Source organism: Pelophylax lessonae (genome assembly GCF_965119305.1).
Source record: "Pelophylax lessonae genome assembly, chromosome: 10".
Lineage (NCBI taxonomy): Eukaryota > Metazoa > Chordata > Amphibia > Anura > Ranidae > Pelophylax > Pelophylax lessonae.
Window position 1 is genome coordinate 48,881,438 of NC_138777.1, and position 7,362 is coordinate 48,888,799.

The window sequence follows — 7,362 nt, forward strand, 5'->3', positions numbered from 1 at the left end:
CTCACTATTGTGGGCAAGATCAAAGAGCTGTCAAAGGACATCGGACAAGATTATAGACGTGCGTAAGACTGGAATGGGCTACAAGACCATCAGCAAGAAACTTGGTGAGGAGACAACTGGAGCAATTATTCGCTAATGGAAGAAATACAAAATAACCAATCGCCCTCGGTCTGGAGCTCCATGCAAGATTACGTCTAATGGGGTAAGGATGATCATGAGATAAGTGAGGGATCAGCCCAGAACTATATGGGAATTGCTTGTGAATTATCTCAAGGCAGTTGGGACCACAGTCACCAAACGAACCATTGGTAACAAAATATGCTGCCATGGATTGAATTCCTGCAGCACCTGAAAGGTTCCCCTCCTTAAGAACGCACGTACAGGCCTGTCTGAAGTTTGTAAATGAACATCCAAATAATTAAGAGAAGGATTGGGAGAAAGTGCTGTGTGGTCAGATGAGACTAAAACTGAGCTCTTTGGCATTAACTCGACTCACTGTGTTTAGGAGAAAGAAAAATGCTCACTATGACCCTAAGAGCACCATTCCTAAAGTCCAGCAGAGGTAGAAACATTATGCTTCGCGGCTGTTTCTCTGCTAAAGGTATAGGTGGACTTTGCCGCATTGAGGGGCCAATGGACAGGACCATGTTTTGTAAAATCTTGGATAAGAACTTTCTTCCCTGAGCCAGAACACTGAAGATGGGTCGTACAGCATGACAATGACCCAAAACATACCGCCAAGGTAACAAAGGAGTGGATTAAGAAGAAGCACATTAAGGTCATGGAGTGGTCCAGCCAGTCTCCAGACCTTAATGCTATAGAAAATTTATGTAGGGAGCTAAAACTTTGAAAAACCCTTAAAGTGGAGTTCCGGCCTCAGGGGCCAATTTGAGCTAAAAAATACCCCTGGGACAATCAGGGCTAGTACATTCCATAATGGATAGCCTCTGAACTGTCCCGGGTCACACTTATCTGTTAAAAGAACCTTAAAAATTTCTTCTCCAGCGCTGCCAACTCAGGTGTGGGCAGCTGAAGCCGCAGCATCCCTCTTCGTGACGTCGGAGTCCCACAATGCACTGCACCGGCCCCGCTCGTCACTTTCCCGGCGCAGGCGTGGCATCCCTGCACAGCTTCTGGGCATACCCAGTAGCTGTTTAGCAGTGAATACCGCACCTGCACTGGAAGTGATGAGCGGGGCCGGTGCAGGCGCATTGATTCCTGGGAGTGATGACGTTCAGCTCCCAGGAGTCATCGCAAACCGGAAGTGACGGCACAGGCCGTGGCCACAGAGGGAGGAAGTGGAAGGAAGGTGAGTATATTTTCTTGTATAATAAGGTAAGTGACCAAAAAAAATCCCCATTATCTATTTCTTTTTCAGGTTCCCCTTAGCAAGCAGATGGCCCAAATGGGAGAGGGAGAAGTCACCAATATTTTGCATATGGTAGCTTATTCTATTCTTAGGGCTTCTAATGTGTTATACTCCAAACAGATATATCAGCCAAGCGCTCACTCTGAAGGGGAAGACTGGCGTGCTGCTCTCCTCTGGCAGGGAACTCCAAACGGTTGCATAAAAGAAAGGAAAAGGAGGCGCAAACACCTAGTGCATTACCCGTGGTACTGTTTAAAATAATTTAATAAAATGCTGAATGCATACTCACAAACATGAAGAATTAAAATCGTATTGCAAATTCCCGTCACATGTGTGTTGGACCATGTCCTGGAAATTGTGACCGCTAACGCGTTTTGGGAGTCAAGCTCCCTTCCCCAGAGCCCTACCCCAGAGAGCTCTGAGGAAGGGAGCTTGACTCCCAAAACGCGTTAGCGGTCACAATTTCCAGGACATGGTCCAACACACATGTGACGCGAATTTGCAGTACGATTTTAATTCTTCATGTTTGTGAGTATGCATTTAGCATTTTATTAAATTATTTTAAACAGTACCACGGGTAATGCACTAGGTGTTTGCGCCTCCTTTTCCTTTCTTTTTTTTCTTCTAATGTGTTAGTCAATTGTGCCTTGCCATACCATTCTTTCGAACACATCGTTATTTCCCTCACAAGTTCTCTCAATTAAGCACTTCAACCTGTTAAATGTTTTTGGGGGGGCATGGCTTGGACATGCTAGCGTGAGGCCGCATCTTCGGTGAGTGCCTGTATCCACCTGGGTTTTCACTGCTGTAAGCCAGACAGCCGCCACAGCATGCCTGGCAACGGCTGATCATCCTCACAGGTGAACAGAACCACTGACCCAATCAGGAGTGCTGGATTCATATTTTTCCCCAACAGCATCAGCACACACATGGAAGGCCCCAAAATGGCGCCGGCCACCTGAAGCCCTCTGCATCCTCTCCCTGCATGGAGCCGCAGCCACACACGCAGCTTTCTCATCTGCATTGCAAGGGTCAGGTACAGTGCCATAGCCCAGCTTCCTCACAGGCTTCCATATCACAATCACTCACAGGATCTCTGATGGGTGACCTAGACAGGGATTGGGACTTAAAAGAGCATATCAGAGTGCTACCTCCCAAATCTGATATCTCCACCGTTGAAGTCAATTTTAAGGAGGCCTTGGATGACAAAATTGAAACAACCGCTCTGGGCAATCGGATTGTGACACTGGAATCTGGTCAAGAAGATAATGCGAGCTCTAGAATAGCATTAAAAGGGAAGAATGCAGAAACAAGATAATGTGGTTGAATCACTCCTTTTGCAATTGGATGACTATGAGAACAGGGAGAGGAGGCAAAACATACGCATCAGAGGCCTACCCAAGGCAATGCGGGCGCCAGACTTAATACCAACTCTACAGGGGATTTTTACACAAATCCTTGGCAATGCGTGTTGGCAATAATTCAGACTCTCATTGCCCTAGGCATCAAAGTTCCTTCAGATATCTGGGAGCACTCAATAAGGCACAGACGGCAGGTACGATGTCAAAGAATGCTCGGTTTATTCAAACAGTGCAATTGTTTTTGTAGTAGGAAAAAAGGGGAAGTCCCTTATTCAGCATACTTGGCATTGAGTTATACAAGACTAGTTTCAGTAATTTCCCAGTGCGTGTGACCGGCGGCTCCGATGGCCGCCGGCCACTGGCGATCTCCCGCAGCAGAGAGAGGACAGTCAGCTGATGTAAACACAGCCGTCTGTCATTCTCCCTGAAGTGATCACAGGGGCTATGTGATCCTGCTATATAGGATCGCATGTCTCAGATTACTTCACAAGCCAAGCCCCTAGGGACACATTTTACCCCTTGATCACACATACTGTTAACCCCTTCCCTGCCAGTGTAATTTTTACAGTAACAGTGCATATTTTTAGCACTGATTACTGTAGTAATGTCACTGGTACCCCCAAAAGTGTCAAAAATGTCAGTCAGGGGTCCAATCTGTCCGCCGCAATGTCCCAGTCCCGCTAAAAAAAAAAAATCGCAGATCGCCGCCATTACTAGTAAAAAATAAAAATGACAAATCTTTCCCGTAGTTAGTAAACGCAATAACTTTTGCGTAAACCCAATCAAGTGACAATTCTGAAAAAAAATCTATATTTTTCACATTCTGCTATATAACATTCCCAAAAAAAAAAAATGTAAAAATCAAAAAAAATTTAAAAATCATTTTTTTTGATTGGTTTGCGCTAAAGTTATTGCGTCTACTAACTACGGGAAAGATTTATGTCTTTTTTTTTTTTTTTTTTTTTACTAGTAATGGCGACCATCTGCGATTTTTAGCAGGACAGATTGGACCCCTAACTGCCTTTTTTGACACTTTTTTGGGGGTACCAGTGACATTACTACAGTAATCAATGCTAAAAATACGCCCTGTTGCTGTAATAAAGACACTGGCAGGGAAGGGGTTAACATTGTGGGCGATCAAGGGGTTAAATGTGAGCCTAGGGGAGTGATTCTAACTGTGGGGGGGGGCGTGGCTTGTGAAATGACCATAGAGACCTGTGTTCCTATATAGAAGGATCACAGGAGCTCTGTGATCATTCCAGGGAGAAGGTTTACAACAGCTGAACGTTCTCTCTCAGCAGGGAGCGATCGCGGGTGTCTGGCGGCAATCGGAGCCGCCATTCTGCTGCATCGGCTTCCCCGCTGACAAGCTGCGCGCGCTCGCCCCCTAGCCTCCTGCTCGCAACCGCCGTACAGTTACGGCGGTTTGCACAGCAGCAGCTGCCTGCCGCAGTACATCTGCGGCGGGTGGTCATAAAGAGGTTAATAGAGACCTAAGAACCTGGTTTGGATTGGGGAGACCCCCCCACGCTGATTTTTTTTTTTTTCCCTGATTATCTGATCTCTCATTTCCTGCGCACTCTAAGCGAATAGATCGAAGATGAATTTAACCACTTAAGCCCCGGAAGATTTTACCCCCTTCCTGACCAGGGCCTATTTTGCGATTCGGCACTGCGTGACTTTAATGGACAATTGCGCGCTCGTGCGACGCTGTACCTAAACAAATTTGACGTCCTTTTTTTCCCACAAACAGAGCTTTCTTTTGGTGGTATTTGATCACCTGTGCAAATTTTTTGATCATGCGCTATAAACAAAAAAAGAGCGACAATTTTGCAAAAATAACAATATTTTTCACATTTTTTTTTATGTGAAATTCCCCCAAAAAAATGTAAAAATCAAAATTTTTTTAACATTTTAGGCCAATTTGTTTTCTGCTACATATGTTTGGTAAAAAAAATCTCAAAAGGCGTATTTTGATTGGTTTGCGCAAAAGTTATTGCGTTTACTAACTAAGGGAAAGTTTTTTGTTGTTTTTTTTTTTTTCTTTGTAATGGCGGTGATCTGCAATTTTTTTTTTTTTTTTTTGCGGGACTCCAACATTGCGGTGGACAGATCGGACCCTTGACTGACTTTTTTGACACTTTTGGGGTTACCAGTGATATTACTACAGTAATCAGTGCTATACATATGCACTGTTACTGTAAAATTACACTGGCAGTGAAGGGGTTAACTTTTGAGAGGTAGGGGTTAAGTGTGTCCCTAGGGGCGTGCTTCTAACTGTGATTGGATGTGGCTTGAGGTGTATGAACAGTGATCAATGGTCCTACATAGTAGAACCTTATGATCTCCATTCTTACACAGGGAAGAATGACAGGCGGCTTTGTTTACATTAGCCGCCTGCCTTTCTCCCGCTGTAACAGCCAGACACACGCACACACACACACACACACACACACACACACACGCGCGCGAGGGGGGGGGGGGGGTCCGTGAGCACGCCTCCGGCAGCGCGCGCTCGCTCCCTAGAGCCTCATAGGATAGTGACGTACGCCTACGTCGCTTTGCCTGTGAGGGTCTGACTGCCGACGTAAACCGTCGTTAGGCAGTCGGCAAGTGGTTAAGGGCTCTTTCACACGGGCGGTCCGATCAGATCCGCCTGTCAGTTTTTTAGGCGGATCTGATCGGATCCTCCATGCAGCTCTATGGGGCAGCGGGTGTCAGCGGAGGTCACCTCCGCTGACACCCGCTGCCATCCGCATCCGATCCTGTGCTGAAATCTGGACGGATGGAAACCCTATTTTTCCATCCGTTCAGTAATCGGAGCGGATCGGATCTGATGAGAGCGGACAAGCGGTCCGCTCTCCTCCGATCCCCCATAGAGGGCAGCGGGTGCTGAGACACCTCCCTCTCCGCTCTGCAAGCGGAGACAGCTGTCATCCGCCCGGCTCAGCGGGGATCGCGGATCGATCCCTGCTGAGCAACACGGATCCGCCTGCGGAGGCGGACCGTGTGAAAGAAGCCTAAGACCAGACAAAAATGTCTGTATTTAGTGAGACCAGTGATCACTGATTATTGTATTAGAAAAGCGTGCACCTAGCTGGGGAGGTTGGGATCTGATGGAAGGAGGCAATGCAGCCACAGGTTTGTGCTAATGAGGTCAGCTGAATAATTCCTTCCTGTGTCTTATGGTGGCCATACACAAAAAATCGGCCGAAATTCAGTCATTTGGACAGTTCCTTCGCTGCACAAATCGGTAATCGGTTGTGACGTTTTTGAGCCAAAAAAAAAAAAACGAAGGACAAGTTCTGCCGAATGACCAATAAATTAAAAGGTAATGTGTTTCTCATCCAAACTGTTTGCACTAGGTATATGTGAAAAAACAGATTAATTTATGTTCATTGAACGATTATCGGTGATTACATGACGGCACGATCGTCTGCTCTTACGTCCGAGTGTTCGTTTTTGGAAAATTAGTTTGAACGATTTTTCATATAGTAAAAACGACAAACAAACACACACAAGGGCGCACCGGCCTAGTTCATTATCCTTAAAAAGTTTACTAAAATAATGGAATAAAAATACTCAAACGAGTTCTTGATAAAGGCATATCAGACAAAATATAGAGTCCTCAGCATCGAGATCAAGATTGGATCGTCCCCCGAAGCTGTATAGGCTTACGCATTTCGAGGCATCGCCTCTTCTTCAGAGCCTGAAGGCAGAGAAGCAGCATACCTTGCCACAAGCGCTGATCCCTAAAGCCCCGTACACACGTACCGATGGTCGGCATACAAATGTTCCTCTTTTCTCCCCGGGATGTCGGTGTCTGCTGAAAAGTGCAAAGACAGCACAAGGACAGCACAAGAATTTTGTCCGCCGACTGCAGAAGTGATGTCATGTAATGGTTAACTTTCCCTGTGTTTTCTATTTTCTGAGCATGCCCAGTCTTGCAAATCTGCTGTCTGTCGGCCGAATTGTGTACTGACAGGCGAACAATTGTCCGTTCTGGTGTCGGCATACAAATATTTTCATGTTTGCAAGAAAGACTTTTGTCCGCGGATTGTGCGCAGACATCTGTCGGAGGCACCATACTAACACGCGTACAATCGGCAGATCCTTCGTCCACCGACGTTTGTATGCCGACGATCGGTACGTGTGTACGGGCCTTTACTGCTAATTTGATTGTACCTGACAATACTTAAAACATAAGGTGTTGTGTTTTAAAGATAACAACATCATTTAACATATATAAAATCACTATAGAATAAAATGAAATTATTGACATACTGCAGTGTGGTGTGTTGCTCCCAAGAGCTCATTCACAAGTGTGTCAGGCTCTGTCACCCCTCTGAAAAGTGATCCACACTTAGATTACTTTTCCAAGGTGCTTGACAGGTGGTGAGGAGGTGATATGTTGCCATCTCACCACCTTATTTAGCTCTATAATTGCACATGGTTGCGGTGTAGTTCTCCATAAAGGCTCCACAAAACTGCATTAGTCACATTTGGCAGGCCGCACCACCAGCCAAAAGCGACATGCTGCTTAAGTACAACATCATGGCCATGGCACGTGTACAGCCATGAGTAGCTGTATCATTAGCGGTTGGTGTGGCCATCAGGAGGCAGTAAAATCAT